Genomic DNA, 20,071 nt, shown 5'->3' with positions numbered 1-20,071 from the left:
CAGAAATGCCGTTTACCTTCCCGCCGGAGTGGTACCTATTTATCTACTTGCACTTTGGCGTGCTTTTGAACTGCTAGGTTGGCAGGAGCAGGGACTGAGCAACGGGAGCTCACCCTGTAGCAGGGATTCAAACCGCCGACCTTCTGATCGGCAAGTCCTAGGCTCTGTGGTTTAACCCACAGCGCCACCCGCGTCCCTACAGACCTTTTAAGCCACTATAATTTTTTTTTACCTGATCTGCTTTACTTTCTCTTTTTTTTAAAACACTTGTTTTGGTTTGCTGGGTTTTCTTCTTTTTTGTTGTCAGACAGACATCTTTCAAAGGAGGAGTTGCTGCAATCAGGAAAGAGGCTCTTCCCTATTCTCTGCTTGCAGAAATATCAACTAAAGGCAGATTCAGGGGAGCGCAACCAGAGCAGGCGCATTGGGCGCAGAGCTTCTGGGGTACTGCAGCAGGCGCCACAACTATGATGTCCAACGGAAGGCGAGAGGTTGGTGGGAGGGTGGATACAGGGCACCACTGAAATTCGACGCGCCAAGGTCTGCCACTGTATCAGCTATCCGTGCTGGATTAAGTGCCACGGTGGCAGTGAGGAAAGGCAAAATACTCAAGAGGCCAAACTATAAGAGATGCGGGAGATCTGCGGAAAGATACAATTACGTCCCTCCCACCCCCCACTGTGCTACGAATAGTAATTTCAGAGGGTGGCTAATTTAGGTGGGGGGGGGGAAGGAGAGCAGGGAAGGCTAGAGCACACCCTCTGCTTCTTCTTAAGAAAAAAGAAAACTGGATTTCCCAGCTCTTGTATAGTGAGGCTGGAATCAGGGTTCAAAAAGTTGCTTAGAATTTAGAACAATGAGAAGCACCGTGCAAACCCAAACCACCAGTGGGCACTCAAAGCCAGAGAGAAATGAAAGCAGCCAGCCGAAGTGTCCCTGTTTTTCATGCCCATTGGGCTGGAGGGGTACAGGAGAGGTTATGCCACAGATCAATTCACACGATAACATAGTAGGCACATCATGCAAAGAAAGAATAAATGAAACAGGCCTTGAGTCGTGGTCTGCAAACTTTCAGGCTATCCTTTTCTTGAGGCCATAATTCAGCAGTAGAATCTTGCACTCCAAAGGCTCCAGATTCAGGCAAGTTTCTAGTCCTTGTGATCTTAATGTGCAGCTTGGGATGTCCTCTGGATGAAATCTAAAGCCAGAAGAGAAGTTTCAGCACCTCGCATATCTCATTGCTGCTCCTCATGGCTAGGCAGAAACGGAGCAACATTATGCAAACTAAGCAAATGCATAAAATTTCCATGATTGATAGAGGCTGCAAAATCCGGCTTTCCATGGCATACCAGGATACCATAACACATATTATTTCTTTATTTTAGTACACACAAACCTGCTTTTGGCTTTGATCATATCTGCAGCCATTTCATAGGGATGTGGGTGGTGCTGCGGGTTAAACCACAGAGCATAGGACTTGCTGATCAGAAGGTTTCCCGCAACGGGGTGAGCTCCCATTGCTCGGTCCCAGCTCCTGCCAACCTAGCAGTTCGAAAGCACGTCAAAGTGCAAGTAGATAAATAGGTACCACTCCAGCGGGAAGGTAAACGGCATTTCTGTGCGCTGCTCTGGTTCGCCAGAAGCGGCTTAGTCATGCTGGCCACATGACCCGGAAGTTGTACGCCGGCTCCCTCGGCCAATAAAGCGAGATGAGCGCCGCAACCCCAGAGTCGGTCATGACTGGACCTAATGGTCAGGGGTCCCTTTACCTTTTACTCTTTACCTTTCATGAGGGTGGCAGTGATGGCAGCAGCAGCAGTGGCAGAGTAGGGTGGCATTTCTCATTTCTCCTCAAGTGGCAAAACTGGACACACACACACACACCCCAACTGGCCTGGTACATTAATGGCATCTCTGTTCTCTGGCAAAGGATATGCCCCTATTCTGCTCACTTGGTATCTCGTTCTAGAAACAGGGTTAACATACAGCTTGGCCCAGTTTCCTCCCCCTGAAAAAAAAACCCTTTCTGTGGTCATTTCCAGATGACCTGCTTATTGAGCATTCATCCTGATTTGTTTGTGGGAAGGTTAGATGATGTCAGCCGTTTAGCGAGCCTCCATTCTGATTTGTTTTCTGGGGAGGTTTAGACAATGTCACGCGCCCGGCAAATGTACAGGGAATTTCCCCCACCACTTTCCGTTTCACCAAAGGCCCATTTTGGGTGGTTGTGGAGGAAGGAAGCTTTTTGCTACATCAACTTTAATTGCACAACCTGAATTTTCTGCTACGGGTCGAATTCTACCCGAAAACAGCAACAGCTTGGGAGTGCCCTATGAGACCTCAGCAGTGGCCTTCTTTCCTATCGCCAAAGCAAGGGTGTCATAGTGAAAGTGTTTTGAAGTAATGCCATTTAAAGAGTTCCCTTTCGACAAGACCATTAAGTCCAAAGTCTAAAACTGCCGAAATGAAAAATTAAAAAAACATACATATTTACAAAAAAGGAAAATACAAAAGAAAAAGAAAATACATGTAACCAAGAAAAAAATTAGAGAATATTTTGTCTCTTTTCATATTTACAGTTATTTATACCTCTATAAAATGCTATTCACAATAAAGAAGTGAGATAAAAGGTAAGATATCAGAAAAAGAACAAAGAAAAAAATAAAGTAGAAGAAAAAAATTAAAAGTGAACATTTTTAAAAGAAGTATTCACTATACACAGCCATTTCCAATCTATATTTATAGATTTTCTAATTTGTACTTAATAAAATTAATTAAAATATTTTTTTAAAAAAATGCCGAAATGCATCACTATGCTAGGGAACACATATTAAAACCGCATCACAATCTCTCTTGAGTTGCTAGCACAGCTGGCTCAGCCCTGACCTAAATACATCTTCAGCAACGGTCTGCCCAGCTTTTTTTGAAAACTGTCCACAGCCAGAAGCTCACTGGAAGGACAGATCGTGAAGCTGAGGCTCCAATACTTTGGCCACCTCATGAGAAGAGAAGACTCCCTGGAAAACACCCTGATGTTGGGAAAGATGGAGGGCACAAGGAGAAGGGGATGACAGAGGACGAGATGGTTGGACAGTGTTCTCGAAGCTACCAACACGAGTTTGACCAAACTGCGGGAGACAGTGGAAGACAGGAGTGCCTGGTGTGCTCTGGTCCATGGGGTCATGAAGAGTCAGACACGACTAAACAACAACAACATCTCTAGTTAAAAATGCTGAGTAGTCATGGGTGAAGATGTCAAAGACCTCTGCCCTGTATAGCCACTTCCAGCAAGAGTAGACAATACTGGGCTAGATTAACAAGTTGTCTGACCTGGTATTAAGAAACGTGCTGAACTCTTAACACAAGAGAGAGCCAGAGAGAACCCAGGAGTCCTGGCTCCTGGCCACCAGTTACCTGCCTCAAAACAACCACTCAGTTTACTCCCACATCTCAACTCAAAACACTCTTGTGGGGAACAGTAGGCTAAGCGCTCCCTTTGGGCAAAAGCCTCCTTCCTTCCTTCCTTCCTTCCTTCCTTCCTTCCTTCCTTCCTTCCTTCCCTCCCTCCTCCACATCTTTATATTAAATATATGCAGAGCCATAGCTGTAGGGGCCTAGCCTAGTTTTTTTGCCCTGGGTGAAGCCTCCAGAGGGGTGCCATTAAGGCTCAAAATCTGTGTGTGTGTGTGTGTGCGCATGCAAATGCGCATGGGGAAAGGTGTGAAACTGGGGCTTTGGCCCGGGTGAAATAAAACCTAGTTTTGCCCCCAATATATGTGTTTGTAGTTTTAACAGTTAGTTTGGCTGCGGTGGCAGCAGCAAGGCGGGTGGAGAGGAATTCCCCTGCCAGGAAAGTTCTGAGACAAAGGGAACTTGGACTGCCAGCAACTGGGCAATCACATGTGGGACGATTCCTGCCATGCTTGGCTCTAAGAGGCACTGGTGTTTCACTGTAGTGGGTCTCTGGAAGACAGAGTTTTCCTGTGGAAATGTAGACACAAAGATGTAGGACTACTTAGGGCCAGCCCAAGACATCTTGATGCCCAGGGTGGGAAAGGAAATTGGCACCTGCTTAATTAATTGGGAAAGATGGAGGGCACAAGGAGAAGGGGACGACTGAGGATGAGATGGTTGGACAGTGTTTTTGAAGCTACCAACATGAGTTTGACCAAACTGTGGGAGGCAGTGGAAGACAGGAGTGCCTGGTGTGCTCTGGTCCACGGGGTCACAAAGAGTCGGACACGACTAAATGACTAAACAACAACAACAATTAATGAAGGGTATAACCCACCAGAAAAGTCTCCTGCTGAAGTCCATCTGGGGAAAAATGAGAGCCCCTGATCCTTTCAGTAGGATGAGTGCAAGATCGCCAAAGGGATTTTGCTGCCTGTCTTCATCCTACCAATTCCAATGGGCCCCACCAGCCACCAATGGGCAGAGAGATAGTTTAGGAAGATGCAGGAAAGGCCCTGTGGCACACACAGCTCTATCCTTCCAACAACTTGTTGGTGTTCCACATCCCACCCCACCCCGGGTCTGTTTCCTGGGGTAGTCACCCCCCCCCACCTCATGCCCTGGACCTGCAGGAGGATTTCCTGATAGACGGTGATCCACATCTCAGACCTGTCTCCTACTCTGCTGCCTGTAACAGCACCAAAAAGCGGCTGTTTGATGTGCCCACCTCTCTGCAGGTTCACCTTCGTATAGTGCAATTTAACCCCAAGAAGTTCAAGCTTTTCTGTTGGTTTCTAAGATCCTCAAAGATGGAGAAATCAGGTGCTTCCACACAGATGTTTATTGAAAGATCTGTGCTTTTCATGATGCCCTTGTCAACAAAATGCCAACCCATATCTTCCCCCACGTAATCCAGATTTATCCTTTCCGGAGGGAAATCTGTTTAAAAAAACATGCACCTGCTTTCCAACGACCCATTTGCAGTATTTCAGTGACCTGCTTATGTCAATCATCTTTAATGCATTCATGCATGCGGGGTAAATCTGATGGAAATAAGAAGACGGAGCCAAGCCCGAAAGATTCCAGTCACTGAACAAGTGCACTTATAGGTAGAAGAAGATTGAGCAAGAAGAGTTAAGTACTGGAAATCTACAGTCCTCTGAACTTGAATAGATGGCATTCAGGACCATGTCTACACACAGGATGTCCTATGTTCAGAGGTTAAATGAGGCTGTTCAGAAAAAAAAAATCAATGGCTCCAAGCTATGCAGCAACTATCCGAAGCCGTACCAGTTCATATGAGCAAGCTGGGGGGGGGGGTGATAGTAGTGTTTGCGGCACACTTCTCCCAACAGAAGGAACCCTCTGCAACATGGCATGGAATAGTCTGCTGCACACACACTTCCTGTTTCAAGCTGAACTGCTAGTGCATGCATGGTACGGCCGTTTTCCTCAATTTGCTTTTGCTTTTCTGTTTCACGGCGAACATTTTACAAAACTTAATTTGCATTGAGCTCATTTGGTTCGCCAAATGGTTACCGAAATCAAAACAAGCCAGGGCAGGCATAGGCAAACTCGGCCCTCCAGATGTTTTGGAACTACGACTCCCATCATCCCTAGCTAACAGGACCAGTGGTCAGGGAAGATGGGAATTGTAGTCTCAAAACATCTGGACAATCAGGTGGCATATAAACACCTACAATCAGGTGGCATATAAATTTTGTGAAATAAAATATATTATTATTAATTATTATTTATTAAATTTGTATGCCACCCTTCATCCAGGAAAAAAAACAAACATGTGGCAGCAAAAGCAACTTCTAGCAGTACCTGAAAGGCATTATTTTTTGTATTTTTTTAAAAAACGGCCTTCCCTAACTTGGGGATGTGCTGGACTCCCAACTTCCATCAGCTCCAACCAGCATAGAGGGCCCAGCACTGACCATCATTTTGCACATGCAGCCCCGTCTTCTAAGGGTGTGGAATGGCTGGGGGGGGGGGGGGAAGGCTCAGGAGGAGCTGCCAGGAGGCTGACCTCCAACATCTGGTGCTTAAGGTGGGAGGTGACCTCACTCTGCTTAACAGTAGGGCCGGCGCTCCCTATGACATCACATAGGTGATGAGAACATGCTCTCTTCCTGCATATCAAGTATTTGCTGCCTATGTTAACATGGCTCCTCTTCCCCCAACTTTCAGACAACAACAACAACGGGTTTCCTTCCTCCAGAGCAGGCGTAGGCAACCTAACGCCCAGGGGCCGGATCCGGCCCAATCGCCTTCTCAATCCAGCCCGCGGACAGTCCGGGAATCAGCGTGTTTTTACATGAGTAGTATGTGTCCTTTTATTTAAAATGCATCTCTGGGTTATTTGTGGGGCATAGGAATTCGTTCTTTTTCTTTTTTCAAAATATAATCCAGCCCCCACAAGGTTTGAGGGACAGTGGACTGGCTCCCTGCTGAAAAAGGTTGCTGACCCCTGCTCTAGAGTGTTCCCCCACCATTTGGTAAGGGCACCCCTCTCCAAGTCTGGGAATACACACACTCTCACAAAACAACAACACATATATACATATGTATACACACACACTTTTTTTTTTTAAGACAGAAGAAAGTAGGAACCAGGTGACACCCATGCATTAAATTTATTAATGTTTAATTGCTTTTTAATGACCCCCCCTTTTTTAGCTGTTTCTATTTTTATCTGCCTTGAGTGTCAGGGGGAAATGCAGGGTATAAATAATAGTAATAGTAATAACAATAGTAATAATACGTAGTAGTAGTGCCAGTACCTCGTGGCACTGCAATAATCACTTTGCTTAAAACAGCAGCAGCAGCAGCAGCAGCAACAACACTTGGATGTGAGCGCCTATTTGCCAGCACGGGAGGACATATGGTAATCTCTGCATGCCCCCCAGTGCTATTGGCAATGCCAACTATCCCCCTCTGTGCCACCTAGTTGCTCCCCCCGCCAACATGGCACTAGTGTTGCCTCAGCAATTTTGTTCATTGTTGAGTTTTGTTCTTCTTTTTTTGTCCTCTGGAAGAACCCAGGCATATTTCACATCCTCATTACTGTTTACGGCACATTGGATTAAAAAACACAAAACAGGGGCTCTCACAAACGAAAGAAGTTCCCATTTAACACCTAGTAGAGCAGGGAAGGAACACAAAGGTCGCACAATAAATACTGAACATGGCACTCTATAAAAACAGCCAATGCACGCAGATCATTCCTTTTAAAATCATATTTGTGCAGTGTCAGATTCACAACGCTGACCAGGGAAATCACAGAAACCGAAAGATTTGGTTGAAATGGGTGTGTCTGACTTTCCTCTTCCCAGCTCTCTGCACTGATGCCTCTTAAAAATAATTACCTTTTAAACGATTTTAATTAAGAAACTCTGTGAAGTGCATTCCCTTTTATTTTTTTGAAAGACCACAGATGCAGACCTGAGGCTGAGACAGAATGACTCCTACCTGCCACCACTCAGGGAGCCAAGAGCTGAGCTGAAATTCGAACCCAAATCATCCAAAAGAACATAAAACTGGAAGAGGAGATAAGAGCAGCCATGGCTAGAGTTTTGCCTAACTAAGACTTGCTAGAGCCCCCATTCAAATATCCATTTGGCCATCTAGCTGAGAGGGTGAGGCTGGCCTGGCCTACCTTGCAAAGTTGTTTTTAGGATAAAAGGGGGGGGGAGAGGACATTGCCTTGAACTCCTGGGAGGAAAGACAGAATCTAAATGTGATGGGTAAATCAGGATCATAGCTGTCAAGCATCCCTTATTTGGCGGGACAGTCCCTTATCCCAGCGCCATGTCCCGCTGCTGTCCCTTATTGATGATGTCCCTTAAATAAGCTACTGAAGGTAATGGGGCCCTTTCTATGTCCAGCTGTCCTTTGTCAACAACAAATTATTGCTGTTTTTTGTGTTGAATATATGCTATATAGTAATTTATGGACCTAATAGGTATCTAAAGCCATTTGCACGCAACAAAATATGTATTTTATCAAAGTAATTGTTGATCCCTTATTTTGGCTGCTGATCCCTTATTTTCATATCTGTAAGTTGACAGCTATGATCAGGATTGGCTGTTCCCCTCACGGTTTGCGTGTTCCCAGCACGGAATGAATATTGCATGCGGCAACAACACACAAGTTGACCCAACGTGTCCCGCACATTTCCGAGCGCTAGGCAGGATCTGTAAGCCTTTCCTGCCCTGAAAAACAGATGCATTAAGAGAACTTTGAAATTAGAACTAGCACAAGGACTCCTGCTCCATAAGCAGAGATCTATATAAAGGTGCTTTTAAGACAGTTCAATTATTTAAGCCGATAGCCCCCAAGAGCAGCTCTCTGGAACACCAAGTACTGGAAATGGAGCATGCCACAACGGTTATCGTTATAAAATGTCTCCCCCCCCCCACATCACATGCACACAGCCTGAGCAAGAAGTGGTTCAGGGAAGTCTTTCCTTGGGAGGCGAGAGAGAGAATCCAGAGTGTTTATTTACAACTGCACCAGTTGAGAATGAATTCTACGAGCAAAGCAGCAGCATTCTTCCACAGAACTCCACATCTATGGCAGAAAATAGATCAATGATAGGGATACTACCAGGGGCCAGTTTCTTCCTCTTTCGTTGCTGTTGAGGGCCACATTCCCTCAGGGGTGATCTGCCAAAGTCCCCATGCTGTCACTGGCCAGACAGAGCCAGAGGCAAAAATGTTCTGGATTAACTAATCCAGAATAAAGAGGGCCCTACTACAATTTTCATTCTGGTCACCTCCAATTAGAATTCCCAGTCCTATGTAGGTCTACTCAGAAACAAGCTCCACTGGGATGGATGGGGTTTCTTTCAAATAAGTACAGTCATACCTCGGGTTGCAGACGCTTCAGGTTGTGTTTTTTTGGCTTGGGGACCACCGAAACCCAGAAGTACTGGAACGGGTTACTTCCGGGTTCCGGTGGTTGCGCATGCTCAGAAGCGCTAAACTGTGCTTTGCGCATGCACAGACGCGCTGAATAGCAACCCACGCGTGCGCAGACGCACCGCTGCGGACGCTGCAGGTTGCGAATGTGCATCCCACACGGATCATGTTCGCATTGTATGTGGAAGTTGCTGGTTTTTGGACAATGCACCACTACAGCTACTGTTCTTGAAAACGCATAAAAGTGGCTTTAGTCTTCTTGGAAGCCTACCAATTTGTTCTTAGATGGCGGGCCATACAACTAGGAAAAAAGGAAATAAAATAAAATGTGGCCCCCTTCAAACTGTTCTGAAACTACATGGAAACAATTTTAAAAGCCAGGAGCACCAGGAGGGAACAAACAGGAAGGAAGGAATTCTGATGGGATGGAAAGATGAAGTAGCTTCAGGAAGCAACAGGAGGGGGAGCATAACATGTAGTTGGGGCTTGCATATGGCTGCTGGACCATGTTCTGCCCACCTGTGCTCTTGCACCTGCAGAATACCTCCGTCTGCCTTCCTTCCCTGACCACCCACCCTGCTGGAGCGACAGCCATTGTGCTAAGGTGATTCACAATCTCTTTACACAGATGCAGAAATTCTTCTACAGAAGGATTTCCCATTCCATTGACCCATTTTCTGCTAAAAGTTTGCTTTCAGATTATGAATCTGTAGGTAGGGGCCTGTCCTTCAACACGTTAGGTACTGTGCTTAGCCGTAGGTACTATGTAAATACAGATTACAAATTTATTAATAAAGCATAAAACATGAATGTCTTTGGGATAAAAAAAGTCTTCAAAGTACAGCCTGGGTGATTAAACCAGAATAACTGACAACTCTGCTAATGCACATTACATGTGACACACACACACGGAGCCTCATAGGATTGTAGAGTTGGAAAAGACCCTCAGGGTCATCTATTTCAACCCCCCACAATGCAGGAAACTCAACTAGATCGTACATGACAGGCGGCCATCCAACCCCTGCTTTAAACCCTCCAAGGAAAGGGAGTCCACTACCTCCTATGTATACAAAGATGTGCATCCTCTCATAGGGACAGGCTGGCTGTGTCTGGCAGCTTGTATTAGTGTGTTTACATGTGCGTGATTGGAGACAGTGGAGGCGGGCAACGTCCTAAATCGGGGTCCCCAAACTAAGGTCCATGGGCCGGATAAGGCTCGGGGGACTCGTTTATCTGGCCTGCGGCGACCCCCGCTGCCCGCTCTTACTGGTGCTGCGCGGCTGCCCATTTCCGGGTCGGAGGAGCACCGAAAATAGCTTGTGCGCATGCGCAAGAGTCATTTGCGCATGCACAGGTGTTATTTCTGGTGCACATCTGGGTCAGAGGAGGCCGGTGCACATGCGCACAAGCTATTTCCGGTGCTCCTCTGACCTGGAAGTGCGCTGGAAATAGTGTGTGCGCACGCGTATGGGCACGCGCTCCCCCGCCCTCCGGCCCGCCACACGATTGGTGCTGGAGACACCTGCCAGAGGCGCAGTAAGTTTGCTGACCCCTGTCCTAAATTACCTGCCTCTCTAACACGGAGGAGAGGTCCATCTACAGTAACTCTGCAGGCCTCTAACCAGGGGCCCATTTTCCCTTTTCATAGCAAATTTTGGTGGGTGAAACCTCCTAGAGCTATAAATAAAACTCTGCAGAGCAGTAATGATATCTCTGCAGCGCCCGAGATCCACATCAGCTCCCCATACTAAGTCACATTCACAACAGTGCAAACCCCTCCCCGCCCCTGCCATTCTAAAAATAAAGCTGACCACTCTGCCTGGAAGCCAGGAGCTTGGTGGAAGATGGAGCTGCAAAGAGGCACTTACAGCAGCCAGAGGACATCTCTCAGCTCCTTCAGACATGGCTCCAAAAGGCCCAGCCCCAGAGGAGAGTACGAAAAGTTTCTGGGTAGCCGAACTACACATTACTTGGAAGCAGATGCCAACAATTCTCCACTCATGGTCTTTTTAGCAAAACAGTAACAGAAGGTTCTGATCCAGTTTTGGAATGGCTACACAGAGGGAAGTGGGGATTAACTCACCCCCTGCCCTGATTTTTGTTTTAACCTGCCCAGCGTGATTTTATGCTGTGTTGGAGTTGTAATTATTTTGAAGGCTGCTATGAAAATAATTACAACTCCAACACAGGATGGAATAGTGGCTAAATCATCACCTCTACCCCAACCACCATCCATTTCACATAGGGGAGCTAGGGACAGATCCCTGCAGCATCCCTAAGGACAGGGACATTGTGGGAGGGGGGCTGGGAATGGGGCTTTGTGCAGTTCAACACATTCCCACTCATTACGAGCAGCATGTAGAACAGAAGCTTCAGAAGAACAGAAGCTCTGCAGAATCTCTCCACCACCTTTTCCAAGTGCAGCACAGCACAGCAGGACGCACAGGTGATACTTCCTGGCTGGAATGTGGTAAGGTAAAGGTAAAGGACCCCTGACAGTTAAGTCCAGTCACGAACGACTCTGGGGTTGCAGCGCTCATCTCGCTTTACTGGCCGAGGGAGCTGGCGTTTGTCCGCAGACAGTTTTTCTGGATCATGTGGCCAGCATGACTTAGCCACTTCTGGTGAAACCAGAGCAGCGAACGGAAATGCCGTTTACCTTCCCGCCAGAGTGGTACCTATTTATCTACTTGCACTTTGACGTGCTTTTGAACTGCTAGGCTGGCAGGAGCAGAGACCGAGCGACAGGAGCTTACCCCGTCACGGGGATTCGAACCGCCGACCTTCCAATTGGTAAGCTCAGTGATACCAGACTACAACAATGCCTCTTGCTTGCCTGGATGGAGGATGGAATGTACTCCAATGTTCAAAGGCAGAGGTCACCTCCATTGCTCCCGTCTAGCCCAGCCCACCACACAGCCTCCAAGAGGCTGGCCAGGAAAGGGAGGCAGCCCTTGGGGTGAAAAGGCGAGCCCAAAGCTCTGTCTCCTTCATGACAACTGTTGCCGCATCATTATCAGTTATTACGGAAAGCAAAACAGCAGAGAAATAACTTGAGGACTAAACTGGAGGGTGAAGTGGGAATAAGGATGGTTTTGCTGGATCTGATCGGAGGGTCCATCGAGACCAGTTGTGGGGAACCTTTGGTCGTCCAGATGCTGCTGGAGACCCCATCCACCCTGGCCATTAACCATGCTTTCTGGGACTGTTGGAAGTTCTAGTTCAGCAATACCTGGAGGGCCAAGGTCTCCCCCTGTCCTGGCCTAGATGTTTTTTCTAACATTAGTCAGCCAAATGCTCCTTGGAAAGCTCACAAGCAGTGGACGAAGCAAAGATTACCAGCGTTGAAGCAATGATTCTTCAACATCAGCTTCGTTGGACTGGTCAGGTTGTTCGGATGCCTGATTATCGTCTGCCAAAGCAACTCCTCTATTCCAAACTTAAAAATGGAAAGCGGAATGCTGGGTGTCAACAAAAGAGGTTTAAAGACTCTCTCGAGGCAAATCTTAAAAAATGTAGTATAACCACCGGCAACTGGGAAACACTGGCCTGCGAGCGCTCCAATTGGAGAACAGCCTTTACCCAAGGTGTCACGGGCTTGGAAGACGCTCAAACACAGGACGAAAGGGAGAAATGTGCTAAGAGGAAGGCAGGCTTAGGAAACCCTCACCGTGATCAACTCCCGCACGGAAACCTATGTCCCCACTGTGGAAGGACGTGTGGATCCAGAACTGGCCTCCACAGTCACAGACTCACTTTTAAAACCGTGTTCATGGAAGACAATCTTACTCGGCTAAGAGTGATTGCCAAAGAAGAAAGAGGAAAGCTCACAAACAGTGCATGGAAGCAATGCGCCTTCTCATGTGGTTTGTCCTCAACCAACCAATCAAAATCCAATTTTTAAAAGTTGGATGATGCAATTGTGGGTCCCATGCATCCCCTCTGTCTTGATTTTTAGTCCTTTCAAAGTCTCCCATTTCCAAGGTGTCTTGGGGGCGAGTCCTAATGGCCAAAAATGCATGGAGCTGGTTTACATCAGTAATGTAGACAGGACCATAGTCGGCAAAAGAAGTGGTTGGGAGAAAGATGAGTCACAAAGCAGGTGCTGGTAACTTTTTAGAACGATAATAATTGGGGTGAAAGGTGTTGCAAAAGCAACTTCACAGGCATCAAAGAAACGCAGCTCTTGTTCCTCCAAGATTGTTGAAGCAGACCCTTCCTCTGTCTGCAACCAGCTTTCACCTTCCCGTTGGGAATCCCCGCCTCTCCCTGCAAACATGAGCTCACTGGCATTTGGATGGGCTTGGCTCTGCCTCCCATTCACTTGGACAGAGCAGGAATCCTCTGAATGAGGGCTGGTCTCTCTCCAAAAATAACCGAACCCTTTGAGAGCCAAAACACTTGTGCCTCTCCAGAGGAGATCAGCAAGTTTCTTTAGATCAGGTCAAAACTGAGAAGCTGGAAAGAAACTGTGACTCAGCACAGGCCAGAGCAGCAATGCTAGTGGCATTAGAGAGACAGGATTCTGCTCCAGTGGGAGCTCACAGCTTTTCCAGGACTGATCTCAAATCCTGGGGTCTACACAATTCCAGATAAGACTGTTAGATGCCTCTTAAGGTGCATGTAAGGTGTGAAGAAAAATACAAAAAGCATGAGCAGGGAGGACTGATACTTGACAGTGCCTGAGATAATCAACACTGTCTACAAGACCAGAGCAGACACAGAGAAGAAGAATAGAATCTTAGCGTCGGAAGGGACCCAAGGGTCATCTAGTCCAACCCGCTGCAATGTAGAAATCTCAGCTAACACTGAGTAACATTTTCTTCCCCTAGATAGATAGATAATTTCTTACGGTCGGAGGCCAGCTTATAAAACACACTTGGGGGTACAATCCCAGAAGGAAAACAAACATTTAAAACGATGTACAACAATAAATTTAAAATTTATAAATGTGATAAGCGTATAGACACTTTAAACTTTAAGATAAGCTACCGTACAGAGATGACCCAGAGTTACCCATGGAACCAAGTTTGGGGATTTTCTTAACAAACTAGTTTGGGTTGGGGGATGGTCTGCGCCTACAGATCTGTACACAGAATCTGGTGACTATCCGGGTCGTCTTATAATCTTTGCCTAACAGGAAAAGGTCAATTTTTTGCTTTTCCGGGAGGTCAGCGAGCCTCACCAGCAGGGGATCAATGGTCTCGCTACGTGCCTCTTCATAAAAGGTACATCTAAAGAACAAGTGCTCTGGGCTTCCTATATCCTTCAATGAACAGGGGCAAAGTCTCTGAGCATATGGGACTTTTTAAAAGGATCCTTCCAGGACTGGCGAGGGCAGAGCTGAACTTCTGGCGAGTGTAAAAGCCCTTCTTGCATTTTTGGATACGAGAAAGAAAAGATATGCTGCCGGTGCGGCTATCTCTCTCTCGATTTCTCCAATTTTATAGTTGGGGCACCTTGAGTCCTGTTGTCTCTCGGTGTCTATGATTCTTTGCCTGGCCGTAGCTTTTGCCTGGCCCAACCATTTTCTTCCCCTACTGCATTCACGAGGAAAATCCATTTTCTGAAGGTGCTATCAGCAACACAGGATGCCACTGCTGAGATGTATGCCCCTACTAACCAATGGGAGATATAAAGCTGTAACTTGTACGCTTGGCTTCATGCTGATCTGCTTCTTTCTTGGAGTGGTGGTGAATTCACCTCAAAGGGACTCACTTGCCGCCACAGCAGCGTGTTGCCCCCCTTTCACTCACGTTCTGAACGTTCTTGTTTCTGGGAAACAGCTGCAGGTGCGTATCTTTGTAACATCTCCAGCACATCTCTGAGATTCATGGATGGCAAGTGTATTTCTGGGACCTCTGCCAGTTATCAGATCGCCCAACTACAGACACATTAAAAAGATGAGTAACAACGCCCCCCCCCCCTTTTTTGCATCTTGGGAATTTGCTGGGAGATGCAGCATGGGGTGAAGATCTCAGGTGAAAGCAGCGGAGGTCATGTGAAGTTCTCGGGTCTTTCTTCCCACTCTGAGGAGGCTATGGAGTTTTTACTGAATAGGAAGTACAGTATCTTCTGGCAGGGAACTGGCCCCACTTTTGGAAGAAAAGGTTGCATAACTTGTCATTCCTACATCCAAGGCAGATTCCCAGTCCCTTGTTTAGCCTCCAATCCTATGCCCACCAACTTAAGCTCCAGTAAACTCAACTGCACTTACTACTGAGTGGACATTATAGGATTGCACTATTAAGAACAAAACAAGTGAGTTAAGAAAGCCTGTGGAGCCACAGACTGCTCTTATTCAGAGGCTGCTGTGTTTAAAAACCAAACAAAATCCTGAGACCTTGCGGCCATGGCCAAATGAACAAATTTTATAAGAAGACTGTAAAAAATGGAATACTGCACACCATTTATTGAATCCTGTAGATGCAATTCATGAATGCGAAGCCCATGTTCATGCTTTGACATGAATTAAGATAAATACAAATACTAATTTTCAAACAAGTGTCTCTCCAAAGCTACAAAAATATTCAATTAGTTTGATTTAGGTGTACCTCAAGTCTCTATCATGTCTATAGACACCCCCTGTTATAGTTACCCCCACCTCTAACATCATCATAGCTTAATGATGGGTGCTTAATAGTTCTTTTTTTAAAAAAAAAATCAACCCACAACACCTTGCTGGCTGCTACTGTCCAAAGCACAAATGTTTTATGTACAAGTCCCACAACAATTGTTTTCATTTACTTAGTGAGTTTTACTGTGTTAGGCCAGGGCACAGGGGCAATGCCATTCTACAACGCTGCCAGCCTTTAAATGAGCCAAAAACTGCCTTCTCATCTACCATCTTGAAAACATCACCATGCAAGTTCCCCTTCAAACTATTACATGGACTTTGATAAGCCCATTTCCAGGTTGCAGAAGTGGCAGGCACCTCAATAATCCGGTATCTTTTACGCTGCTAGTATGAAAACTTGCTATTCAAAGTTTTCTCTTTACTTCTCTGTGACAATAGTATCTAGGCAGGCTCTAGGATGGATCCGTACAGTGTGAACAGACACCAGCTGCGGTTCTCTTTGCCTCGTTGTGTTAGCGAGGCCTCTGTACAAGGTCCTGGGTGACAAAGAGCAGATGAATATTCAGCAGCGTGTGGCTCTGCTGCCCGTATCACAGCAAGGTCAACTTGTACCAGTTAGCAATATATTCACTGCTACGGACGAAAAGAGTGTCATCTATAGCAAGGTAGACTCTGACTTAAATGGGAACAAATGCAGTTAGCTGGTCACTTTCTGAAACCATTTTGCCAGCTCCCAATGTCTTCCGAACTGCAAAAGGAGAATATGCAAGGCATATTGCAAAACTGTATTGTGTATTGTTGCTTAGTAAGAAACTTTGGATAAATCACCTACAGAACTTTTTTTTGCAGGTTCCTTGCAAATGCACTGTTAAGTCTTTGTCTCTGAGTGCCCCCTCCCTCTTCAACGTCACAAAATGAATACTCCATCTCTCATCTGAGGCAAATGCCCCTTATGAAGCAGACTATTAAGAGTCTCTCTGAGCACGTACAGATTGCACTGAGCAACTTTGGTCTGATTCCACCAGGCTTAAAAGCAGGGCTACTTGCATGAGTCAAGGACAGGTTTCCCACAAAATTCAGAGCCGTGCACCCATCTTTAGAAAAGGATGAAGTTCAGATACATAATGGGACTTTTAATGCTCATCGCTTACCAAAGTACTTCTGCACAACAGCTATATCTCCTGCAACTACTGATATTTCTCTGGCCATACTTGTTCGTTCCACAGTGGCAGATGAGAATTAGTTTTGATTATGCCAACTTCAATCATCAAGCAACACAGCACAGCAGCAAAAGGCACATTCCTGCCCAGTGCCTCACATCCATTTCAAGTTCTGCCAGGGTGGCAAGAGGCCATGCCACGCCAAGGCAATGGGGCTGCCCTCAAAAACTGCACCACACAATCCAAGAGGCAAAGTTCACCCAAGGCTGCTCTGCTACCATCTCCCTGAGTGCCAAGGCACAAGCCTCCAGGCGGAGAGCGTTTTCCTGGAGGATCATGTCACAAAGGCAGCTTCCGTGGTATTCTGAGTGGTGCAGCTGGAGAGAGATGCTTATGGAGCCGGGCCATTCCTGAAGATGCTTCAACCAGAGCCTGGCCAGCAGCTCAGGTTTATGGAGGGTTGCCTAGAAGCTGCCACACCTCTACATCACCTGTGCTGTAGAATCAAGGAGCCAGCCCCCAACCCCCGCTGCAAGGGCCAGATTGGGGGCCGGAGGCACTCTAGTTGCTGACTCCTGACTGAGAGAGCAGAAGAATGGAGCAGAAATACATTTCCACACACCTCATGTAAGATTCCCACAAGAAGAAGAAGAAGAAGAAGAAGAAGAAGAAGAAGAAGAAGAAGAAGAAGAAGAGTTTGGATTTGATATCCCGCCTTTCACTCCCCTTCAGGAGTCTCAAAGCGGCTAACATTCTCCTTTCCCTTCCTCCCCCACAACAAACACTCTGTGAGGTGAGTGGGGCTGAGAGACTTCAAAGAAGTGTGACTGGCCCAAGGTCACCCAGCAGCTGCATGTGGAGGAGCGGAGACGCGAACCCGGTTCCCCAGATTACGAGTCTTCCGCTCTTAACCACTACACCACACTGACTCCTGACCGAGAGAACAGAAGAATGGAACAGAAATACACTTCCACACACCTCATGTAAGATTCCCACAAGACAAAAGGAACAAAAGGAGCAAGAGTTCTAGGTGCACCAGGTACATCTGCTTCTCTCCCTCCATCCCAGCAGACTCCACAAAAGTTTCATATGCCCACTGTGACCGTTTTGACTGAAGTCTGACAGCAGCTCAGAACTGGTCCCCTGCCAGGACCTGCTATTGACCAGCATAATCCCGAGATCAGGGCAAACTGCTAGAAGCCCCCGGGCAGAAGTCCTCATTTCCAGCAAAGGGACACCCTTGCTTCACCAGGCCCAAGGGTCCGCTCAGCCCCCCCCCCCCATGTCCACACTTCTCTAGGGGTTCCTTTTTGCTAATGTACTTCATCGCTGTTGAGATGCCTCTAAGCCTGAGATGAAGGGGAATTTCACCCATCGCAATGTCTCACTTCCCTAAATGGCAAAAAAAACCCACAACCAAAACCATTTCTCATCTGGGAAAAAATCTTAAATTAGTCTTCCCTTCCCCGCTTACGAAAGGGAGACGGGGGACAAATGCGGCGGGGAGTGATTGGAAATGCGATTAGGACTTCAAAAGCACATGAACTTCTGATGGCGAGAGCAGACTCCGGCCTCGCCTCGCCTCCCCCCTCCCCCCCTTGTCGCCTGCGGGGGAGGCCACGCGGTGTCGCTTCGCCCTCCCTCCCTCCCTGCCGCCGCCGCCGCCGTCTGGGGCTGCCCGTGACCAGCAGATTTAAGGCCCGGCGCGCCGTCACGCCGCTCCAGCTTTCCCACTTGATCCTGACCGCAGACAGGAGGGGAAGGGGCCGCCGGGCGGCGACCTTCCCTCCCAGGAGCGTCTGGAAGGGAGGAGGGGGGCGGGGATGGGGGTTAGCACTCCCGCCGCCGCCGCGCTCCGCGATCCTTCCCGGGGTGGGGTGGGGTGGCCTTGGGGGAGCCTCCGCCGCCGCCGCCTTACGGCTCCTCCTTGGATCGCTCTCGCCGGGGCGGGGCGGCAAAGACGGCGCTGGCTGGAGGGGGGGCCCGCGCTCCGGCTTTGCCTTCCCTTTGTGTGCCGTTTCCTTCGCGGCCGCGAGTGGCACTTGGCGAAGAAGGGGCGCCGTGGGAGCCGAGCGGGGTCCTCCTTTCTTCGCGCTTTCCGGAGCGGAGATGAAGGGCGGGCGGGCAGGGGGCGGGGATGGCTAGAGACCCTCTCCCTCCCTCCCTCCTGGCTGGCGTCTGCGAAGAGGCTCGGCGGGGAAAGTTGGATAGAGGCGCGGCGGGCGGGCGGGGCGGCCCCGCTGCTCCCTCGGCGGAAAGAAAACAAAACAAAACAAAGCAACAAACAAACAATCAAATAGCCTTTCTTTCTCGAGGGGGAGGAGGCAGGGTCCCCGCCACGCTCTCCTGGCCTCGCAGGTCGCTCGGCGGATGCTCTTTTCCCACGGGCGCGACGGGGCGGGCGCGCCGTCGGACAGCGCGCATCCTCCCGCGCTCCCCGGTGGCGGCCACGCCGGACGCGGCGGCGGGAAGGGAGCCCGTGACCTTGTTTCGCTTGGGGCCAAAGCGGCAGAGAGCTCAAGCTGCTCCCGGATCGCGCCCGCGCTTGGCAAGAGATCGCGCCTCCTCCTCCTCCTCCTCGCCTCCCCACCTCAGCCCGTCCGGCGCCGGCTCCGCTCGCTCCCGGTCCCCGTTCAAATCCACGTCGCGACCCGACCCGTCTCTATAGGAGCGAGAGCTCGACGTTTTACATATACATCCCATATGTGGGCAGTTTTCAGGGAAGAGGTGGGGTGGGTCAGATGAGCGCCGAGGATGCTACCCGATTGGCTGATCGGGAAGCCCCGGACTCCTCTTATTGGCCGCGAGCCCCGAAGATTGATTTTTCCCCTTTCCCCCCTTTTTTTTTCAAAAAAGAGAACGGTCTTGGGTATCAGAGGGAGGATTTTGCAGACAAGCTCGCCAAGGAGCAGACATTAACCCCCAGCGCGCCGGACAGACGCGCGAGGGAGGCAGCAGGCGCGGCCGGATAGCCAGCATTCCCCAAGGTGCATGAGAAATGGATCCATCCAGTGGCGTAGCGTGGGGGGTGCAGGGGGGCCCGGCCGCACCGGGTGCAACATCTGGGGGTTAGGGTTCGCAAATCCACGGGTTAGGGGGCGCAAATTACTTGCCTTGCCCCGGGTGCTGACAACCCACGCTACGCCACTGGATCCATCCCACGCCTCTTCCTAAGGCTGGCTGGGCTGCCACCTCCCCGGGTTTCCGGCCTTGCTCCTGTGCCGCTGCTCACACAGATGCGCAGAAATGAGCCGGGGGAGGCTTTGTTGGGGGAGCATCTCCGTGCCAGATTTTCTGCTCTCCAAGGTGCTGCTAAAGATACAGGATCAGGGCCCCCGAGGAAGAAGGAAGTTGACTGCCCGGCTGGGATGACTCCCATGCAGAGGGGGACAGGGGGTTCTTTTGTCACAGCGAATGGGGGGCAAGGGCAGCTTGGCCTCTGGAGGGGTGGG

General features: G+C 48.7%; 1 long non-coding RNA gene across 2 annotated transcripts in view; it reads right to left on the bottom strand.

The window, feature by feature from the left end:
- The window catches only part of LOC310697033, a 31,937-nt gene extending 12,630 nt beyond the window's left edge, over positions 1–19,307 (bottom strand). Inside the window, exons 1-2 of one of the 2 annotated variants that reach the window (XR_014520887.1) lie at positions 19,210–19,307; positions 1,045–1,198 (exon numbers count right to left, since the gene is read on the bottom strand). This is a non-coding gene — a long non-coding RNA (uncharacterized lncRNA). Of the gene's footprint in view, positions 1–1,044; positions 1,435–19,209 lie in introns of those variants that run through there. The other variant, XR_014520888.1, reaches the window with a different exon arrangement.
- Positions 19,308–20,071: the final 764 nt, after the last annotated feature.

This window comes from Podarcis liolepis (genome assembly GCF_965112155.1).
Source record: "Podarcis liolepis genome assembly, chromosome: 17".
NCBI lineage: Eukaryota > Metazoa > Chordata > Lepidosauria > Squamata > Lacertidae > Podarcis > Podarcis liolepis.
The sequence above is the reverse complement of the archived record's forward strand: the minus strand, read 5'-3'. Positions and strand labels throughout refer to the sequence as shown.